Consider the following 23,683-nt stretch of genomic DNA (forward strand, 5'->3'; position numbering starts at 1 on the left):
AATATTTTCAGTTGTTAATTCAGGTTAATTAGTGGCAGCAAAACCATGCCAATTGGCTATTTTGCCATCCATGGTCAGCTTCTATGTCTTGCTTCACTCTGTCCTAATAGTGCCACCATCACTACCGTTTTACTCGGATCACAGAGATTTGAAATGCGTTGTAGGAGGAATAATCAAAGATGGCAGAGGCAATAAGAGCAAGGGAAATTAGGAGGGCCCCTAGTGGCTAAAACAAAGTCTTGCGCCGGCATCTTCCTCTCTCACACTAAAATTTTCTTCCTACCCCATGCTGGAGAGGTGGCCATCAATGACGAGATGTTACCATGGTAACTACTTGCCTCAGAAAACTCTAAGCTCTACTCCAGGTCAGTTACCTATACACTATTATGGACAATTATCTACTCTCCCAGAGTGGATTAATACAATGTGATCTTGCCTCTCACAAATCATGTCTTTAATGGGATATCATAAATTTGTTTATCTAGAAATTTAATGTTTTTTCTTCTAAGACCTCCCTATTTGTAATAGATTTGAATTTAACTGTTTGAAAATAACTTTCACACTAGAGCAAAACTATAAAGAGTGTTTGTATTGAATGCAGTTTACCTTTAATTTCTTCATTTTGCTTTTTATTTTTGTTTATTTATGTTTGCTTTTTATTTCTGGCTGTTGCTGTGTGTAAACAAGAATGTAATCTCCCAAATAGAGGCTTTCTTTGAATTAGCAATGAGGCCACACAGAAGCTTTTGTCTACTCCATGGATCCAAAATGTGTGCCCTTATGTGCACCATGGAAGGAGTTCGTTTTAAATGAAATCACATCTTGTGTTCTTTTCCTATAAAGACCTCTACATTGAGAACCACAGTGGGACTATTTCATTTAAAGTGTTATAATCCTCTGCTGGGGAAATGTTTATTATGTTATACAATACAGAGATGTGATAATTAACAAATTGATAATGAGGTGGTTTCTATGTCAAAACATTTGCCTCTTTTTTCCTTTGAGGCTTCTCTTAACATTTGTAATCCTCAGTGTGCCTCAGATTTGGGGCATTGTTTTGTTTTTCCCAAAAACAAGGATTAATACAATTTGATCTCGCCACTCACAAATCATGTATTATGGAAATGAGCAGGAAATGTGTAAATATTGGACATACTCTGAAATAGTTGATAACAAGTGGAGAAAATAGGCCATAGCTCCAGATGCTATAATTTTCCCACAACTATTTATAATGAGATCCACATTTCTTTGATTTTTTTTTTTTTTACTATTTGATTCATATTAAGATTATATTTAAAGTATGCTTCACAGTTTGTGTTTAGGGATCTGATTTAAACAGGAAAATAGATATGGTATTTGTCCATGCCCTTGTTGCCGTTCACTGGAAGTTTTTTTAGGTAGCAATAAAGATAAATTTAAATGTCTTAGGTTTTTAAAATAGGTTAGGAAGGCTGAGCCGTTGGATCCTGGGGGTTTAGAATTCTAAACACTTCAACCACAGCTGTTTCAGATGCCAATGCCGCTACTCTGAGGAGTATAAAGCATAATTACATTAAATTTATTTAGTTATTCATATTCTTGTTTTGCCAACTCACAGACCCATTTAGCACTTAGCTGGCGTATAACTGAGTCTAATTAGTACTCTGGAGAACTTACTTGTTTTACTATTATGCCTTTCTCTTACCCCTCCACCCCTGCAAAAAGTTCTTTTATTTTTTTTATTGAGTTCACAATAGTTTACATCATTGTGAGATTTCAGTTGTACATATTTGTTATCTGTCACCACGCAAATGCTCCCCTTCATCCCCTGTCCTCACCCTCCAACCCCCTCCCCTGGTAACCACTGAACAGTATTCTTTGTCCATGTGTTTGTTTATATTCCACATGTGAGTGAAATCATCTGGTGTTTGTCTTTCTCCATCTGGCTGATTTCGCTTATCATAATACCCTCCAGATCCATCCATGTTGTTGCAAATGGGGTGATTTTGTCTATTTTTATGGCTGACTAGTATTCCATTGTATATATACATACCACATCATCTTTGTCCAGTCATCGGTTGATGTGCACTTGGATTATTTCCATGTCTTGGCTATTGTGAATAGTGCTGCAGTGAACATAGGGATACACGTGTTACTTTGGATTGTTGATTTCAAGTTGTTTGGGTAAATACCCAATAGTGGGACAGCTGGATCAAATGGTATTTCTATTTTTAATTTTTTGAGGAATCTCTGTACTGTTTTTCATGGGGGCTGCTCTAGTTTGCATTCCCACCAGCAGTGCATGAGGGTTCCTTTTCTCCACATCCTCTCCAATATTTGTTGTTTTTTGTGTTGGTAATTATAGCCATTCTGATGGGTGTAAGGTGATAGCTTATTGTAGTTTTGATTTCCATTTCCCTAATAATTAGTGATGTTGAGCATCTTTTCATTTGTCTGTTGGCCATCTGTATATCTTCCTTGGAAAAATGTCTGTTCATATCATCTGCCCACTTTTTGATCAGGTGGTTTGTTTTTTGTTGTTGTTGAGTTGTGTGAGTTCTTTATATACTTTGACGATCAACCCCTTGTCTGATAAATGATTTACAAATATTTTCTCCCAGTCAGTGGGTTGTCTTTCCGTTTTGTTCTTGGTTTCCTTTGCTTTGCAGAAGCTTTTTAATCTGATATAGTCTCATTTGTCAACTTTCTCTTTTGTTTCCCTTACCCTAGTAGATACAGTATTCGAAAAGATATGGCTAAGACCAATGTTGAAGAGTGTATTGCCTATATTTTCTTCTAGGGTTTTTATATTTTCAGTTCTTACATTCAAATCTTTAATCCAGTTAGATTTGATTTTTGTGCATGGTGCAAGATAATAGTCTACTTTCATTATTTTGCATGTAGCTGTCCACTTTTCCCAACACCATTTATTGAAGAGACTTTCTTCATTGTATGTTCTTGGCTCCTTTGTCAAAGATTAACTGTCCATAGATGTGTTGTTTTATTTCTGGGCTTTCAATTCTGCTCCATTGATCTGTTTGTCTGTTTTTGTGCCAGTACCATGCTCTTTTGATTGCTCTAGCTTTGTAGTATGTTTTGAAGTCAGGGATTGTGATGCCTCCAGTTTTGTTTTTTTCCCTCAGGATTGCTTTGGCTATTTGGGGTCTTTCGTTGTTCCATATAAATTTTTGGATTCTTTGTTCTATTTCTGTGAAGAATGTCATTGGGATTCTGATTGGGATTGCACTGAATCTGTAAATTGCTTTAGGTAGTGTGGAGATTTTAACTATATTTGTTCTTCTGACCCATTAACGTGGAATGTCTTTCCATTTCTTTATATCTTCTTCAATTTCTTTCAACAGTATCTTATAGTTTTCAGTGTACAGGTCTTTCACCTCTTTGATTAAGTTTATTCCTAGGTATTTTATTCTTTTTGTTGCAATCGTAAATGGGATTGTATTCTTGATTCCTTTTTCTGCCGGTTCATTGTTAGTGTATAGGAATGCAACTGATTTTTTTAAATTGATTTTGTACCTTACAACTTTGCTCTAGTTGTTGAGTATAATTAATAGTTTTTGGGTGGATTCTTTAGGGTTTTCTATATATAGAATCATGTCATCTGCAAATAGCGGAAGTTTCACTTCTTCCTTTCCAATTTGGATTCCTTTTATTTCTTTTTCTTGCCTAATTGGTCTGACCAATACCTCCAGTACTGTGTTGAATGAAAGTGGTGAGAGTGGGCACTCTTGTGTTTTTCCTGTTCTCAGAGGGATGGATTTCGGTTTTTCACCATTAAGTATGATGTTGGTTGTGGTTTTGTCATATATGACCCTTATTATGTTGAGGTACTTTCCTTCAATACCCATTTTATTGAGAGTTTTGATCATAAATGGATGTTGGATCTTGTCAAATGCTTACTCTGCATCTAATGAAATGATCATATGATTCTTATTCCTCACTTTGTTAATGTGGTGTATCACATTATTGATTTGCAGATGTTGAACCATCCCTGTGTCCCTGGAATGAATCCTACTTGATCATGGTATACGATTCTTTTAATGTATTGGTGTGTTTGGTTTGCCAATATTTTGTTGAGGATTTTTGTATCTAAGTTCATCAGTGATATTGGCCTGTAGCATTCCATCTTCTTCAATTTTTCAGAATAGTTTGAGAAGGATAGGCACTAACTCTTCTTTGAATGTTTGGTAGAATTCTCCAGAGAAGCCATCTGGTCCTAGACTTTTGTTTTTTGGGAGGTTTTTAATTACTGTTTCAGTCTGTACTTGTGATAGGTCTATTTCAGGTTCTCTATTTCTTCTTGTTTCAGTTTTGGGAGGTTTTAGGAATTCATCCATTTCTTCTAGGTTATCAAATTTGTGGGCATATAGTTTTTTATAGTATTCTCTTATAATCCTTTGAATTTCTGCAGTATCTGTTGTAATTTGTCCTCTTTCATTTCTAAGTTAATTTGAGCCTTCTCTCTTTTTCTTGGTGAGTCTGCCTAAGGGTTTGTCAATTTTGTTTATCTTCTCAAAGAACCAACTCTTTGTTTCATTACTCCTTTCTACTGCTTTTTTTAGTCTCTATGTCATTTATTTCTGCTCTGATTTTTATTATTTCCCTCTGTCTGCTGACTTTGGGCATTTTCTGTTCTTTTTCCAGCTCTGTTAGGTACATTTTTTTTTTTTATTTAAAGATTTTATTTTTTTCCTTTTTCTCCCCAAAGCCCCCCGGTACATAGTTGTATATTCTTCGTTGTGGGTCCTTCCAGTTGTGGCATGTGGGACGCTGCCTCAGCGTGGTTTGATGAGCAGTGCCATGTCCACGCCCAGGATTCGAACCAACGAAACACTGGGCCGCCTGCAGCAGAGCACGCGAACTTAACCACTCAGCCATGGGGCCAGCCCTCTGTTAGGTGCATTTTAAGATTACTTATTTGAGATTTTTCTTGCTTGTTGAGGTAGGCCTGTATTGCTATGAATTTCCCTCTTATGTCTGCTTTTGCTGCATCCCATAAGAGTTGGTATGTTGTATTTTCATTTTCATTTGTCTCCAGGTATTTTTTAATTTCCCCTTTGATTTATTCAATGATCTAGTGTTTGTTCAATAGCATGTTGTTTAGTCTCCACATATTTATGAGTTTCCAAGTTTTGTTTTTGTGATTGATTTCTAGCTTCATAGCGTTGTAGTCAGAAAAAATGGTTGGGATGATTTCAATCTTCTTAAATTTATTGAGGCTTGCCTTGTTACCCAACATATGGTTTATCTTGGGGAATGTCCCATGGGCACTTGAGAAGAATGTGTATTCTGCTTTTGGATGGAATGCTCTATATGTATCTGTTAAGTTCATCTGGTCACATGTTCCATTTAAATCTACTATTTCCTTGTTGACTTTTTGTCTGGATGATCTATCAAGTTCTTTTCCTTTGAAATGATGGGAGCAATGTGTAGATGAGAATAGCAACCCAAAAAAGATAGTGAAAATTTTTAAGTGTTATTCACTTATCTCCAACTGTAGTTTATCAAGCTTTCTGAAGCTCCACTTAGGGGCAAACAAACTGTAAGGGGACAATTATATTCCTTGCTGTCATTGATAGCTGTGATTAAATGGGCAGTCCTTTCTCATTGTCAAGTCCTCTGATTTGAGGACTTTTTATTGCTACCACCTGTGGGAGGGAGCTGTTTCTTTTATCTGGAATGTCTAGTCTTTTCCCTGCAAGTACGACTTTCTACCCAAATTGCTGTAATGTGCAGTTCATGTGATCTCTTACAAACAGTCACTATTTATTATTGTTATTATTGTTATTATTATTATCATTATTATGTGAGGGAATGTTGGAGTACATACCACACAAAGAGGTTCTGTTACATAGTTTAGATTAGGGGAAGCCTCACTTAGTTTGGCACAAGTTCAATGCATGTATCAGTGTGTTCTATGCAGTGTTTCATTCATTCTCTTTTCCAGGCTCTACATTGTCATCTATTACCCCTTACCCTTAGGATCACTGTACTTCCTACTAACTCTTACTGCTGAGTTAGAGTTAGTTACTGAAGTGTCTCACTGAGTTGGTTCCCAAAGGGCAGTACTTTTTTTTCCCGAGTCTCATGTCTGCCCCAAGCTTCATGTCTGTATCAGTTTACTAGGGCTTCCATAACAAAATACCACAGACTATGTGGCTTGAACAGCAGAAATTTATTTTCTCACAGTGTTGGAGACTAGAAGTCCAAGATCAAGGTGTTGGCTGGTTGGTTTCTTCAGAGGCCTCTCTCCTTACCTTTTCACTGTGTCCTCACATGGACATCCCTCTGTCTGTATTGACTGTGTACTAATCTGCTCTTCTTGTAAGGATACCAGTACTGGGAATTAGGGCTCCAACATAAGAATTTGGGGGGCATACAATTTGGCCCATAGCAATGTCTTTCTCATAGTCAATAGGATGCCAATTTCTCCCCAGTTTCTCTGAAAGCATTCTCTTCTGACATGAATCTTACTTGGCAACACTGAACTGTGTCTCCAACGTCTGATAATGCATGACAGTTTCCTATGTTTGTCAGCATACTCAAGTTCTCCTACTTTCTCCTAAACTCTCATATTATCTAAAAGATCTATTTTTCTTCACAACTCCACCCTCCACTTCCATCGGTCCACTTGGTTGGCAAGGAATTTCCTCTGGCATGCATGTTAGCTTGTTAAAAGTTCTAATTTACTTTATACCCTGTTCTGGTATGGTCGTATTGCATTAACTTTCTTCCATTCCTGCCTTTATATTGTATTATATCCTATACAAACCACAACCTCCCTGATTCCCCTCCTTTCCTAAAAGAGAGGCAGTGAGTTGTGCAAGTAAATAAGTTATGTCTTAGCAGGGTGTCCAGTTAGAAGAAAGTCTATATTATAATAAAATGAGTGTTTTAAGCAACAATGTGGTTTGAAGACTATATAGGACATAGGGACTTAGTTTCTTTTCCAAAATCATTTACATAAAACCTTTGATTCTAAAATATTTCACCAAATTTTAGGATGGCTATTGTTTAAGAAGCCAAAGTGCAGCCATTGCCCCCGTGAGGGAAACTTTTTGAAAAAAATTGTCTGACGTAGTAGGAACTTCTAAGAAACTTCAAAATTCATAGTTTCAGGCCCCTGACATTGTTATAACCTGAGGTGTTACAACCACCTCATACTGACTGGTGTCTCTGGCTGTAGTTTTTGTCTTCTTTAGTTTCCACTACTTGCTGCCACCAGAGTTGTCTGCCTAGAAAACCAACTGCATTTTATCTCTCCTTGCCTCAGAGAGCAGCGCTGGCTCCCTGTTGCCTGCAGGATAAACTCCCCATCCCTCAGCTTGGCACACATCCCCTTCTTTCACACCAATATACCATGCTCTTCCTGGTCTCATCATATCTTGTCCTTTCTGCCTGGAATCTTTTCCCTCTGTGGAGTGCCTGGAAGAGGCGGAGGCTATGGAGGCAGACAAGTCTAGGTTTGCATTCAGACTCCCGTTCTTGTTGACTGAGTGATCCTGAGAAAGTTACTTAATCTCCTTGAGTATCAGTTTTCTCATCATGAAATGAGGCTAATACTTACTGCACAAGGATGTTGTAAGAATTAACAAAGCTAAGCATATGTGTGAAGCACTGGCTAAATTATTTATCACTTCCTGTTGTGCTTATGGGGTCAGGCAAATCTCGATACACCCTTTAAGACCCAGATCAGACATTCCCTCCTCTGGGAACCTAGGCTGTGATTTATTCTAACTCTGACAATTCCTCCGCTAGAGCACCACAGTTGGAGTAAAGAATCTGGTTTTCTGAAGCCATGTTGTTGGAGTTCCAATCTTGGCTTCTCTGTTTATGACCTGTGTGATCTCTGGCAACTTACTTATACTCCCTGTACCTCAGTTGTCTCTGCTGTAAAATGAAGATAATATTATCTGTGTAATAGTATTACTATGAGGATTAAGGTAATATATGTAAGAAACTTAGCACAATGTGATACATAGTTAGTATACAGAAAATGTTAGCTATTGTTACTATATTCATTTTCTCTCACTGTGAGTTCCTCAAGGGTTTGACTCTACCTTTCTCCTTTCTAGATGCCTTGTGCTTGATCCAAGGCCTAGTGTAGTAACTGGATCAAAGAAGTCACTCATTAAATATTTATTCAGTTAACAAATCCTGTTCATTTAAGAGGAAGAATATTGGGTTTTAAATCCTCTCTGAAAATAAACAGAAAAATCCTCATGTGTTACACAATAGTATTCTAGGTTTTTTCCTACAGAAAAGTGAAATAGCTGCTTTTTGGTCTGAATTCTGATTTTAAGAAGTGTGCCTATCATACTGTGTAGATTGAAGGGATTATGAAATATAAATTTATGAATTTTTCCCCTTTATGGACCTTTTAGACTTGGATAGAAGGTCGGCCTTCTTTCTTGATGCTATGGGTAATCAGAAACACTCCCTTATCTTTAACTATTAGATTTTTCAGATCACTGTTCAATGATTTTGGAATACTAAAAGTTTTTTTAAGTCTCAGTTGAATAAACTTCTTAATTGTCTATGGTAAAAATAGCTGTTTTGGAAGAACTGAGGCTAAGATGTATATGCCACATCTTATGTATATGCCAGCATTTTTATACAGGGTAGGATGTCAAATTAATAGAGTTCGTAATCAAAAGACTGCTAATACAGATCCCAAATGGTAGACTAGTCTGTTCCTTCTTTATATATAAAGTTATAATCATGTTTTGTATTTTCTATGAATTTCTATGAAATTCTCTTTAGTATTTCATAATTATCAATTATATTTTATTCTTCATAAATTAAATTCAAAGAATGTCAATAGTGTATCTGCGTATTTATGCTTGCACATTGTATCAGTTATCTATTGCTGCATAACAAACCATCCCCGCACTTAGTGGTTTACAACATTTCTCATGATTCTGTGAGTTGGCTGGGTGGTTCGTCTGCTGTATCTCTGCATTCGTTCATGTGGTAGCACACAGTTGGTGGGACAGCTCAGAATAGGATCTCTCTTTCCACATGTTTTTTTCATCTTTGGTTTTTTCGCAGCACTGTGGTCTTAGGTTTCAAAGAAGGCAAGACTCTATGCACAAGCACTTATCAAGCCTCTGTTTGTGTCACATTTGTCAGTGTCACAGTGACTCTCCATGTGATTTGTTTTGGTCAATGTTAGAGGGGGCCCACACAAGGGAAATAGGTACCAGGAGACATGACTGATTGGGAGCTGTTCCTGTAACAGTCTACCACACACATACATGGCACATTTATGTTTCAGTGTATACAAAAAATTTAACTTGGTTTCTGAGGAGAGGGCTGAGAGTTTGATGTGGAAAGGAGACTTCCTTGCCGTTTAATAATATTTACTTTCATTTATTAATACTTTCATACAGTTTTTTTTACCATGAGCTGATACTGCTTTTTCAATTAAAAAATTTTTTTTTCACAATACAAGTGAATAAGTAAACCTGACATCAGTTTTGAATGACACCACAATTCTGGCATAAGTAACATGGAGAAGGGCAATGCGACTGCTGGATAGGGGCAACTTGGGGAGGAACAGGCTTGGGCAACTGGAGAGTTCGGTTTTGGAATGCTGGGCTGGAGGTTTCCATCATGAGTAGACTGCTGCATTAGACAGAATTGCCTTTAATGCCCAGAGATGCTTGCTGTTGTCAAAAGGCGCACAACTTAATCTTGCCTACTTGGCTGCTGTTCCCAACTATTTTCAGTGAACTGAGCCCAAAATCAGATCCAAAGGCATCGTCCCTACGGAGAGTTGGTGATGGATGGAGTAAACTAAGTGCTGCAAGCATGTTGCAGAAGGAGATGGCAGGGCCATCTGAGGCTCTCACCAGTACCCCTTTTCTCCTAACCACTGTGCTGGTAATGTCTGTGTGCTGGCAGCAAGCACCCACGCCAGCACTCCCTGCCTCCCTCGTGGATGTCTCTGTATGCTCCTGCTTCTTGCTGGTGGATCTGTAACTCGAGTCTCTTTCTACAGCTTGCTGCTCCTACGTATTTTTCCCTTCTGATTCTGTGTAACTTGCCATTTTTGTTTGAAGGCACCATTGGTTAACATAACTTTGTAATGACAACAGCCACAGCAACAATTACGTCTTGCTTCCTTAGATGCCTGCCATGTGTATCATTTAATTATCACCTTAACATCGTGAAGTACTCTTATTGACCCGATTGTATGGCTCAGAAAACAGACACGGAATGTTTAAGTTGCTAACAAAGGCTGCGTGGCTAATGAGCAACAGAGCCAAAATTCAAATTCAGGCCGTCCGGTTCCAGAGTCCAGTGCTTTACTGCCTCTCCTCACTCACTATTTTTTGTGTTAATCTTACACTATACTGCATAGTTTTTGAAGGCAGTCAATATTTAAAAGTTGCTTAATATTGCCAGTATTTATCAATCACTTACAAGACTTAAGACTACTCTGACTCAATATGATTCTATTAAATTGCATCTATTCATTCTTTTGCTTAATAAGTATTTAAGAATTTTTATGCACCTACTGTGTCCTAGTACTGTGCTAGGCATTCTATTTAGTAATAATCATGACAGACAAGATTCTTGTCCTTCAGGAGCTTACAGGATAACGGAAGGGACAGTTGACACAAAAATAATGTTAAATTGAAAGTTGTAATAAAGGTTACAAAGGGGAGGAGAAGTATGTTACAAGAGAAAAAATAGTAAGAAGCTAATTTAGATTGGGGAACAAAGCTCGACGAAGACTTTTCTGAGGAAGTGACATTTTAAGCTGAAGCTCTAAAAGATTAACAGGAGCTAGCCAGCTGAGGAGTATTGAAGTACGCTGCAGATCTTTGTTTTCTGGCAAAGTGCTGGACTAGTTGTTAGTATAAGCCCTTCTGGTACAGCACATCTAAAACTTCTGGATAAAATAATTAAAATATCTTTTTAAATGTGTGCCTGAGTTGTGGGAACATAAGGAAAATTTTTAAGAGCCGGAAGTTATGTGAAAACCTGAATCCTGAGATGTAAGTGAGTTCCAAACCTGTATTTTGTTTTTTGGGCGCTTTCTGATCCCTGGTGGCCTAGATCTTAGCCTTTAACAGGTCATGTGCAGAAGACAAAGACAAAGCCAGGACTTCTGAAAGGCTTCTCTGTCAATAGGTAAGCTAGGGGGAAAGGCCCGTGCCCCCATAGACCTCTTCTTCAGAGGGAGACAGTGGGGATAATTGCCTATCATGGCTGTGGTGCTTGAATTGAATGGAAGTTTTATACATCAATTACATTCTTTTATATGAAAATATATTTCATAGTAAAAAAAAAAAAAAAGAAGTTTCCTGGACAGAGGAAATACTATATGGGAAGCCCCTTAGGCAGAAAAGTGTTTGACCTTTTCAAGGAACCAAAAGGCTGGTACAGATTGAGCAAAATAAATGCTGGCAAATGAGATTGGAGATGAAGCCAGGGACCAGATTCTCGCAGGGCCTCAAAGGCTTTGGTTAGGATTTTTTATTTTATTCTAAGTATAATGCAAATCTTTTTAGTGGTTTTCAAAAGATTATCTGGCTTATGTGGGAAGGAATAGATTGAGAAAATTTAAAGGTAGAGAGCTACTCTAAAGGTAGAAGTAGAGAAAACGAGAGCAGTAATCCAGATGAGGAGTAGATTTGGCTTGGATTCAGGGAAATTGGAAAAACATTAATGAATTCAAGATATATATATATATTTATTTTTTTACTTTTTATTTTTTTTAAGATTGGCACCTGAGCTAATATCTGTTGCCAATCTTTTTTTCTTCCTTCTTCTTCTTCTCCCCAAAATCCCCCAGCACATAATTGTATATTCTAGCTGTAGGTCCCTCTGGTTGTGCTGTGTGGGATGCCACCTCAGCATGACCTGATGAGCAGTGCCATGTCTGCATCCAGGATCTGAACTGGCGAAACCCTGGGCCAGCAAAGCCAAGTGCTGAACTTAACCACTCGGCCACAGGGCTGGCCTTCAAGATGTATTTTGAGCATTAAACCTCCTGACAAATTGCTGGGGGTTTCACAGTAAGATATAAAGGGTTATTTCCAAGCATCTGCCTTGAATAACTGGTTGTCGAGAGATCTTTTTCTGAGCTGAGGAAGTCAGGAGGACATATGAAGGGGAAAATCATGAGTTTGGTCTCAGAATGTTGAATTTTAGAAGTGTTGTTTGACAAATAAGAAATGCAAGTGGAGGCAGTACCACTATTTGATATAAGAAAAGTAAAGAGATTTTAAAATAATTTTATGTAGTTGAACTCATATTTGAATAAGCCAGTGTGTAACAATAATGAAAATTTACCTTTTACAAGCAATCCATTTTATAGTAAATTTCATTGGGAGGCAAATTTGTTAAATAGTAGAATTTCATTGTAATAAACACAGCATTTAAATTCACGTTCCTAGGATGCAAGAGCTGGGTGTATTTGCAGATAAAGTATAATATTCTGGGAGAGACACTGTGACAGAGATTGGCTAATTGTTTACCAAACCTATTTTCCTTTCTTCTTGCTGATACAGCTTGGACTACATTTCCCAGCCTCCTCTGCAGTTAGGTATAGTCGTGTGACTGAGTCTGGGCAGAGGAATGAGAGTAAAAGTGATGGACGTTTCTTCCTTTGGTCTGACTGGTTTAAAAAAAAAAAAGTCCCATGTAGCTTCCGTGCTCTCTGTCTACCCCTCTGCCAGCTGAATATTGACACTGAAAGTGACCTTGGAAACCATATGTTGAAGATGATAGACTCTCCATAAGTTAGATTTCCTAGATGACTACATAGTTCAGAAATCCCCCAACCCCACCCTCCTGCCAGCTGAACTCCGCATGAACAAAAAATAAACTTCCCCTTTTTTTAAATCACCAGGATTCTGTGATTTAACTATTTCAGCAACTAGCATCACATTGAAATAAGATGTTAATTTTCCTTCAGGGTGATACCAAGGACCTAATTTCGTTTCCATTCATTTCTTATCTCACTTTTCTTCTATGTATGTTAGCTGTAATGTGTGACCAGGCACTTTGAATGGATTAGGGTATTAGGAGGTTTATGCAGGGAGTAAGGGGATTTGAGCTGCTTTCAGGTACAGAGAGGAGCTGAAGGATATCATTGCTTCCATGTAAGATAGCCACCACTCCTGCTCTCTCTGGCCCAGTAATTCATTTCAAAGATTTATATTCTTGCAGCCACTTCTTCCCACCTGCTAATAGCACCCTCACTGCAAAATAGAGTTGATGAAGACTTTGATCACCTCTCCCTTCCTTGCCTAGGTTAACATTCACAAATACTCAAATTTACACACTGGGATACAAAATAATCACAAAGTTAAAACTGACAAGTATCTTTTCTTCCTTTTTACATCTGATAATCAACGTCACAGGATGTCTCATGGTAAACATTTTTGTGAGAGGTGCAAAATGTGTCAGAAGAAGTGCATGTCTCTGGTAGGACTCATTGAAATCAGAACATCCCCCTCTGAATCTTTGGCCAGTGGATTAGCAAGTTAGACATACTCTTACATTGTTTTCTTATTACTTACTTATCAGTCTGTTTGCCTTACCACACCTTCATGACTCCTTCTCTTGAGGGAGGGTGAGAGGTAAATTCAGTTCCATTGCTGAGCCCTCAGTATAATTCTTGGCATATTGATACTGTAAGTGCTTAGTAACTCCTTAGTTGAAAACTGAATGCATGCTGAAAGTAGTATATTATGTGTCTGATTGATATGAGAAGTGTTCCTTGTGTGTACATTTTCTGGATTATTCACTGTAAGAATTTGTTTTTAACTACATCAGTAATGTGCCTTTAAGAAATGGGTCATTGTCTGGCAATTGAAAGTATTTTTATGAAAAACATCATTATGATAATGTTTGTTGTGCAAGGAATTTATCTAAATTTATGTCCCCTTTGATGAATATTTCTGTACTCTAAAAAAACTATCAGATTATTCTTATGATTGGCAGAGTTTGTAATTTTGCAAGAACTAGGGAAATCACACGTACAGGGACAGGTTGGACACATGCCCCCACAGGAGCTTTAAAGGAATACATTCTGGCCTGTGGATAATTGCCTCCTCTTCACTTCCAGTGGCATATGGCTAGGCTTGGGCAAACAGATGTCTGTAGCCAATCAGGCATTTATTGTCTCAGTTGAGGTGGTAGGCCAGGCTGAAGTTTACAGCTGTGCCCTGGTTGAAATTCTAAAGCCATAGTAGTTTATTTTCTGCATCTAGTTTATCTGTAATCTAGAATATGGCATTGTTGGCTTCTGGAATTATTTTCTTTCCCAGTCCAAAAGATGATAATAAAACGTGTTCTCATAGGGATTGTGATAAGCAAAGTGAAATTCAGTTCTAATTTGTCATAAGTGGAATAAAAAAGCTTTTGCCTGTGCGGTCTTAGGTGGCAGAAATGTAATCATAAGTAAGCCCCAATTTCTTCTAGGCACACTAGTGCCTCAACTACCGAATGGATGATTCCTTTATAGAAGTATGTATACTAATCACTTTGACTCCTTGGAAAATTAGCAGTAGGTACTATTTGATGTAATTCTTTCCAAGGAATTTCTAGCTCACTAGACTAAATTCTCGTGCCTTTGGTGGTACAGCATATGGACTTTTATTGTGGTAGTGATTACATTTAAGTATGAAAGAAAAGCTTGAAATGCAATAAAATAAGCATATCTATTACATACAACTAATGCTTCTTGGAAGTCATAGAGAACCTGGGGTAGAATGCATGCTGTCGGTAATAAGAACTGAGGAAAGCTTAACCGCTATACTAGGTAGGCCAAATCTAGGAGTATCTGTATAGTCACAGATCTTTTCTAAGGGGTCCCACCTATAGCCCCTTCTGGAGGATATCAACTCTAGACAGTACATATGGGTAGCCATGTCTATATTGCTTGATGTTACCATCTACATTTGACCTACAGCAGTCAGGCTGTTTAGAGGTTGACAACCCATTAGATGACCTGGCACTAGTGCTTTATCTAACTGATGATGGTGACATAGTGGACTGATCACATCCTCTCTCTTAGGAAATTTTAAATTTGAGGTAGAGAGAATTATTTGATAGCAATAGAAGTCAAATATTTAACCAGAAAAAAGGCAAAGATGTCATGAGTCAGTAGAAGCCATGAGTAAGCAATAGTGATGAGCAAGTAAAAGCTAAGTCAGGAAATTTTTAAAAAGTGAGTGTGAGGATACAAAGATTTTACCTAGTATCTGTAGGGGAAGAGGATGATCAACGAATTATTGTTGCCAAAGGGGTGAGAAACTAACCAAATCATTGCACGTCTATCTGATCCTGGACAACTTGCAATTGTCAGTCTATGATCCTGAACTTCTCATGAGGCCTGGTGAAGCTGCTTTCCATAAATTACTATGAGGCCTAGCCACATGGCATACCTTTGTTCTTTATTTTCATGTGAAATCTTACAATAATACTCCCACTGATACTCCTCTCCCTCCTTCATTCTCTCTCTCTCTCTCTCTCTCTTTCGCACGCGCGCGCACACACAACCACAGGCAGTCACTGGAGATAACTTAAGTGAGTCTCTCTTCTTTGTAGCCAAAGGATCTTAGTTTACACAATAGCTCTATGAGTTCAATTTTTATTATTTTGGCTCTGCAACTGAGACAAGGAGATGAATGATAGCAGTTTTATGGCCACCTCAAGAGGATACAGACTTTGAAGCGGAAAAGTCATTTTACCTCTCATTGTTTAAGAAAGGGGATGTGTGATATAGGGAGGGCGCAGAGACAGATGGATAATGCTAATGATGTAACATGGCATTTGAAGAGACTACGTGGAAATGTGCCTTTAGCAAAAAAGTATAACAACAATATTTCTTCTTTTCTTTCTACTAGATTATGAGTTCCTGAGGCATTCATTTTGGCATGCCTCAGCAATGCCTAGGAGAGGGTTTTTTACATAGTAGGGGAAACACGAAATTGAGCACATAACGTGGCCCAGCTATTAGTTTGTCTTGAGGTCTACTATCAACTTTGAGTTGGCTGGAAAAGTATACTTTCAGTAAGACTAAACTAAGCTGAAGAGAGAGACATGAGCCAGAGACAAGAGTAGGATATCCAGAAGCTTCTGGGAGAGGCTGAGATAGGCAGTGTAGAATAGCCTAGATACCGTGGGAGGAATTTCAAAGAGCCAGATAAGAAATTGCCTTCCTCATTCAGAGGGTTAAGGACCAGAACATACTGTTATCAGGAACATTGCAGAGCACAGTACAGCATAAGCCTTTGGCCAGAGAGCATGATGTAGGGAATGGATAGTGGAGGAGAACTGGCAAAAAACAAATTCTAGACTTCTAGTTTTTAAATGGCAGAGCAAATATCATGCATCCACCTGCACTAGGAGAACAAAAAGAAGAAATATGAACCCCATCTTGAAAGAAACTAGGAGACATGTGCAACCCCAAACCACAATATGTGGTGAAGAACAGATAATACAGTTGAAGAAAGATACCCACAGCTGCACATCTCAGACAGACCAATGATGCGTAGTTTAGACTACTGGGATGGGGTGTATGGGCTGGCTTCAGGAGCTTCCTTGGCCCTGATTAGGCATAAAGAAGAAGCAGGGTAATGGACTCAATGAAGAATCACAAAGACAAACTTGAAAACATGGGCAAAAGCTTACTGGGAAAACACAAACAAAAAAGTAGGGATTGCTTCTTTAATATCAGGCAAGATTGGATTTAGAGGAAAAGCTTTAAATAAGGCACAGAAGGATGATTCATAAGTAGTATACCACTATCATCAATAAAGCAGAAACTATGGGAAACGCGCAGAGAAGTAGTTACATGATAATAGTAGGAAACATTAATTTTCTTCTCTTAGTACATAAGAGATCAGGTGGACAAAAAATAAGAAAAAGAAAACCCAAATACAAATAATGAATAAAGTAACTGTTTGATATTTGTCATTTTTGTATCCTGAAAGCTAAGAATAGACCTTTTTAAATGCTAAATAAAACATTCACAAAAATAGACCATAAAGAAAACTTCAATGAATTCCAAAAGGCAAAATAAAAACATATAGCATTCTCTAATCTCATTGCAATAAAACTGGAAATTAAGAAAAGAATTAGAAAAAAATTTTATCACCTTTATATTTAATTTTTTTTTTCCCTGAGGAAGATTAGCCCTGAGCTAACATCCATGCCCATCTTTCTCTACTTTATGTGTGGGACACCTACCACAGCTGGCTTGCTATGCGGTGCCATGTCTGCACCTGGGATCCAAACCGGCAAACCCCAGGCCGCCGAAGCAGAACGTGTGCACTTAACCACTGCACCACCGCGCCAGCCCCTAAAATTTTTGTTTAAACAACTCTTGGATCATGGAGGAAATCTAACAGGTTACGGAAGGGAAAAAAGCACAATGAAAACACTACATATCAGAACCTATGGGATTGAGCTAAAGCAGAGTTCAGAAACATGTCTTTAATGAAGAAGGAAAGAAAATAACCAAATTAAATATCTAACTCAAAAAGTTAGAAAAAATGATCAAAAAAAACTTTGAAAAACAGGAGGTAGGAATAAAGATGAAAGTTAATGAATTAGAAAAAAGAAAATTGGTCAGAAGAATAAATAAAAGAGCAGATTCTTAAAAAAAAAAATGTCTTTAGTTAACCTAATAAAATTAAAAGGTACGTAGGGAAGAGAGCATAGAATGAGAAATAATAATGGAGAAATGATAGAAACAGAAAAGAATAAGAAAATTATAAGAAAATATTTTGCTCAGTCCTGTGCAAATTTGAGAACCTAGAAGAAATGGATAATTTTCTAGGAAAATAAAATGGGAAAATAGAAAATTCAATACTAACCTCAGATAATTAGAAATCTAAACTATTTATCACAGAATAACTTCTCCCTAAACCCCTCCCAAAAAGCCTGAGTGAGCCCAGGTGATTTAACGGGGGACTTCTATCCGATCTTTCAGGGATAGATAATACCAGTTCTCCCAAATATATGTGATTTAATAAAGACGGATATCTCTGCAAAGACACGTAAGAAACTAATAAACAGTTGTTATTCCTAGGGAGGGCTCAGGGGCAGTATTAGAAGAAAGTCTTACTTTCTGTTGTATATCTTTTGTATCTTTTCTATTTTATTCCATTTGCATATGTTGCTTATCCAAGTGTGAGGACTTCAGAATATCTTTGTTTCACGTATGAACAAGTTCACAAAACCAATAGGCTTTTGTTATTTTGTTCACCTTAATTTTTTTGGTAGGCAGAATTTCTTAAATAGCCCCCAAAGATGTCCCACCCTAATGCCTGGAACCTGTGACTATGATGGGATATGGCTTCTCTGATTATGCTGTGTTATATGTCACAGTTGACCTTAAAATAAGGAGAGTATCCTGGATTATCTGAGTGGGCCTAATCTAATCATATGAGCCTTAAAAGCAGTGAGCTTTCTTTGGCTGGTGGCAGAAGGGGAGTCAAGGAGATGGGAGTTATGAGAAGGACTCCATGTTCAATTGTGGCTTTGAAGATGGAAGGCACTGCAGGAGAAGGAATGTAGGCAGCTTTGAGGAGCTGAGGGCAGCCCCCAGGTGACAGCTGGCAAAGAAACAGGACCTCATTCCTAGAACTGTAAGGAACTGCCTTCTGCCAACAACCTGAAAGAATTTGGAAGCCAGTGTTCTTTTCAGCCACTAGATTTATGGTAATTTGTTATACAGTAATAGAAAACTAATAGAGTAAAATTACATTTTCAAACCCTGATACATGTGGGGCTTTATGAGGACCTAGAGATGAGAGCATCTTCCCTCCAGTCTCGATGTGGTGGGATGGTGCAGATCAGATTCAGAGCCCATGGCACAGGGGCCACAGGTCAAGATGGGGGCTGCATGATTCTCATTAAGTACCATAAGTAAATTATATTTTGCTGTATTTTTATTATCTTCTCTAATTGTGTAGAAGTCCAATTTTATTATCATAATGAAGAGAATATATTTCTTATACCTGTCTTGTTTGTTTTTTTCCTTGTTCAGATTATAGTCTTGAAAGCAATTTTTTGGCATTTCTGTTTTAAATAATTTTTTCTATTTTCAGTGAAGAAGTTGGAATCTTTTTCTTTGGTATCTTAGGAAATTAACTCCTACCTTTCTACAAATTCTTAGGTTTATGTGACCTGGATTTTAAATTTGTCATTAGAACAATTTCAATCATGATCGTACAGTCAAATGACACTGTTTGACTGCTTTAGTTTTTCTAGAGTCTTACTCACTTGAGTTGCCAATTTTGTTCCAGTGGCAGTTTTATCAAGACGGAAGAAAGATAGTTTACCTTTAAAGTTGTCGCACACTAGAACTTATCTTTCAATTAATTAATTGTTTGAGTTTAGTGGTGTGGGAATCAAATATTTAATTTTTATTTAATTGATTGCACTTTTTAAACTTCTACCTGGAAATGTTAACTGTGAGAACCGCCGAAAAGCAGCATATCTGTTAAAGTCTGCAAAGAGCATAGGTAGATTCAAGAGTACACAGAATTGCTTCACGGTCTCCATCACTTCAAGTTCTGAGTAAAAAAGCACAAAACAGTGGCAGGCAAATTGGTGTCAGCAGCCCCAAAGACATAGCATCATAAGCAGGTGCAATAACACATACAAATCTCTGATACTGAGTTTTGATGCCCTTCCTTTTTGATAAATTACATTGTCCAATTTCCCTTTCCTGGATGATTCCAGGGGCTTGTTGTAAGCCTGCTGAGGTCAGGAAACGCTTCTGCCTTGTGTGCAACACCACTGGGCGGTGTGTTATGAACAGATTTATCTATGGTGAATGTGAAACCCATGAAGAAAAATTTTAACAACAAATTTCAATGACTGTATGGGATGTGGCAAGTAGACAGAACAGAGTTTTGATTTCGCTTTGATGAGCACATTTCTTTAAAGAAGATATTGGTCATTTTTGGCAGAAATTTGTTATTTTTCTTTAGGAAATGAAATTAAATGTTTTTGTTTTTATGAGATGTTTCTAAAAGGAATGGAACTGTATTATTGCTAATTCTGTTGTGGATTGAGGCATTTAGAGCAGCAATAATTATATTAATGCTCTGTGCCCAAGCATATAAAATGGCTTTATCACTGGTGTCTGAATTATGAAAAGGTAATAACTTGTAATATGCAAGGATGCTATTTGAAAGAAAGCAGATCGCTCGCTTCAGCAGTACATATGCTACAAGTGGAACAATGCAGAGAAGATGAGCATGGCCCCTGCACCAGGATGACACACAAATTCATGAAGCATTCCATATTTTAAAAAGAAGAAGAAGAAGAAAGTAGGGTGTTTTTCTTGAAGTTTAGTAATCTTTTTATCTAATCAAACTACACCTTATACTGAGCTTTATCTTTTGTATAAACCATACTTTACAGATACTGATTTAAAAGAAATTTCCTCTGGGGGACTCAGATTTCACAGTTATGCGTAACTCTTGAGCACCACACTCCTAGGTCTCAATTCAAAGGCTAGCTTTCCTCAAAAGCCCAAACCTGGCCTGGTAGATTATTTTCAAAGACAACTCTTGATAAACTTTGCTGAAGGAAGGGCAGAATGGTACAGATCACCCTGAAGTCATGATTGGCTCTCTCACGTATGAGCCCAAAATGCAAAACCCGTTGTGGATTTTCCTCTGGCATGTTTACCTTCTGGGAATGCTGCTCTGAGGATAAATATAAAAAGTTAGTTTGCCATTTGAACCCTCCACCTAGTAACAGATGTGTCACAGGTGTGCTAAGTGCTGGCCACAAAAGAGAAAGAATCTTGTGGGAATGAGACTTTGAGAAGTATTGTGAGTGTCACACTGTGGGCTGCCCATGGTAAATCCAGCCTCTAGACACCATGGTTTACTTTCAGTAATTTGAACCTCTGCTGCTTTGGGGCTGTATTGCAAATAGGTGGTGTAATAAGCTTATTTAACAGATTTCCATCATGTAAATACAAAAATCTCAGTTTTGTTATGATAATGATATTGACCTCATGTTTTTGTTTTTTGTTCCGTGATTTCATGAATGAATTGCTTGGTAGGAAAGCAGGTAGTCCACTTCCCAACCTCATGTTACGTGTATGTTGAGGCTAAAGAATGTCAGAGAGGGGTGCCCTTATTCATGAAACGTTAGGGGTAAAAAAGGGGGAGGCTTACCATATTTTAATACCAAAAACCTTTCATTGTAAAAAGTGAGATTATTCCTTTAGAAACCGTATAAATTACTGAAGGGAATTATGACGAAGAATGTGTTTTGGGTGAATAGGTGCCAAATGCCCATCTCACTAGATGATTACTATTCTAAATATTTTTCCATTAGCTAGTTTCAGCTCAGGAAATAGATTAGACCCTTAATGGCCTAAGCAACCAGGAAATGAATGATATATTTATAGATTCTGCCAGTGAATTTGAAATAAAATTTCTTGCCTTTTAAAAATTCTGACTGCAATATTCAATGTAAATGCTTTTTTAAAAAATACTTTCTTAAATGTTTCTTCTTCCTCTCCTTTCCCAACCATTTTGATGGGCGGTATTCCCAATAAAGAGAATAAATTACCTGGAATTATATTTTGAGGAAAGCCTGATTTTATGTTAAGTGTGGAGCACTTAATGTAGCAGTAGTAGAGGCTTATCCATTTCTGGTCTCATTTGGGAGTCTGTAAGAAGTCTGAACCAGGGCACCATGGACCACTCTGATGGCCCCCTTCAGGCCTAGAGCTTCTCCAGTCTAAAAGGAGCTGGAGGAAGCTTATTCACACCTTGTTTAGCCCTAAGACTTTAGCTGTACTCCAGAAGACTGGGAATACCTGTAGCCTACACATAGGCCAAAGGCAAGACAGGCCTTAGTTTCCATTAGGGCCCTTGCTTCAGAGTCAAGAGGGCCGATTCCCATCTTAACTTTACCACTGAACAGCTCAGTTTGGGCCTTTGACATAAGCAGTTGGGTTAGAGGACCCCAGAGGCCTGTACAGCTCCTACATCCTGTGAGTCTAGATTCCACCTGTGATTGCATAGACTCCAGAAGTAAGCATTCCACTCCCCTACTGTGGGCCTTGTTCTCTGCAGGCTCTTGAGAAAGAAGGACTGTTAAAAGCAGTGAAAAGAAGGGCTCAAATCAAACACATTTTAGAACAGACTGAGATTAAAAGGTATTTGTTTGTGTTTTTGTGGGGAATGAGGCATTAATGCATTTGTTTTCATTATGTGTAGGAGTTTCTTTATCTTCTGGCAGCCTATTGATAATAATCTGGGTTCCTTGAGTTTTTCATTCTGCTACCCCAGATGTTTAGTACTCTGCTCTGTACATAGGAAAACTAGTAATTATATGTTCTCTTGAATTTCACTGAAGTTCCACTTGAAAAAGTTAAGTTGTATCAATTGCCTTTGAGTATCTGAATTGTTTTTAAGCCTTTTTTAATGATGGATTGTTGTTCATGCAATGGCTGATTTTTGTTTGTTTGTACTAACAAAGCATAGTTTTCATTAAATGGCCAGTTTAAATGGGAAGATAATTTGTGCTCTTAATTTAAAAATATTATATAGTTCTAGTCCCATCTAAATGCTTTCAGCTCAAACTGACCAATAACATATTGGAATACCTGGACAGATTTCAAATGTAACTTAAAACTTGGAGAGAAGCAGCCAAAGGTCGACCACTGTGTTTTACTGGATCTACCTTTTATTTCTGTTTTATTTATTATATTTTTAAAGTTATACCTTTAGATTAAAAAGCCCCAAGATAAACTCATAAGAAAAACTTTCCAAATATAAAAGTTTAAAATGTACTCACACACCCTTCTTCCCACCCCACCCCCTTCAGATAGCAGCAAATCAAGTTAATCGTGTGGTATAAAACATTGACCTAGGAGCAGAGAGGTTCTTTCCACCCCCATCACTGCTTTTACGGGTCTCCTCCAGCAACCGTTTCCCCTGGAGAGGAAGTGCCGACTTGGTTCAAAGCTGTAAAACTGTGCCTGTCACTTCTCTCGTTCTTGTTCTGTATGGATCCCAGGGACTGAGATCTGCTGTTTGCAGGCTTTCGTCAGTCACTCCCTGCTGCGCCCCACTAAAAGCATTACTTTTCTCCCTCTTGGCTTTGTTTCTTCTTCCTTCTTATGCTCCTTTCTCCCTTTCATCTTCCTCTCATTTTTAAAAAATGTAGTTTATTTCGGCTTTTTCAGTTACCTAAACCCTAAGCTTTGGTTTCTCATCTGTAAATCAGTAACTAGATAATAATCTCCAAGGCCAGTGCCAATACTCTATGTACTTGTGGTATTATGTACTTATGAATAAATGTAATTGACATATTTTTTGATGATAAATTCATCAACAAATCATGAGTTCAAAATGTAGTAGGGGAAAAGCTTTTCCTCTACCCTCTCAGGTTCAGTTTCTGGAAGCCTATCAATTAAACTGACAAAAGGCAGGTTCACAGGAGAAAATGCATATGTTTCTTTATCGATGTTAATTTTTTTTAATTCTTTTCCCTTCTTCTCCCCAACCCCAGTAGATAGTTGTATACTTTTTTTAGTTATGGGTCTTTCTGGTTATGGCATATGGGACACCACCTCAGCATGGCTTGATGAGTGGTGCTAGGTCCGCACCCAGGATCCCAACCAGCGAAACCCTGGGCCACTGAAGCGGAGTGTGTGAACTTAACCACTCAGCCGCGG

The 23,683-nt window shown here is 37.9% G+C and overlaps 1 protein-coding gene and 1 non-coding gene across 21 annotated transcripts in view; both read left to right on the top strand.

Moving 5' to 3' along the window:
* RABGAP1L (RAB GTPase activating protein 1 like) overlaps positions 1 to 23,683 on the top strand; it is a 674,786-nt gene that overhangs the window by 529,358 nt on the left and 121,745 nt on the right.
* LOC111773674 (U6 spliceosomal RNA) lies at positions 20,182 to 20,286 on the top strand. The gene has a single exon (XR_002808370.1). It is a non-coding gene; the product is annotated as a U6 spliceosomal RNA (small nuclear RNA).

This window comes from Equus caballus, chromosome 5 (genome assembly GCF_041296265.1).
Source record: "Equus caballus isolate H_3958 breed thoroughbred chromosome 5, TB-T2T, whole genome shotgun sequence".
NCBI classification, from domain to species: Eukaryota; Metazoa; Chordata; class Mammalia; order Perissodactyla; family Equidae; genus Equus; species Equus caballus.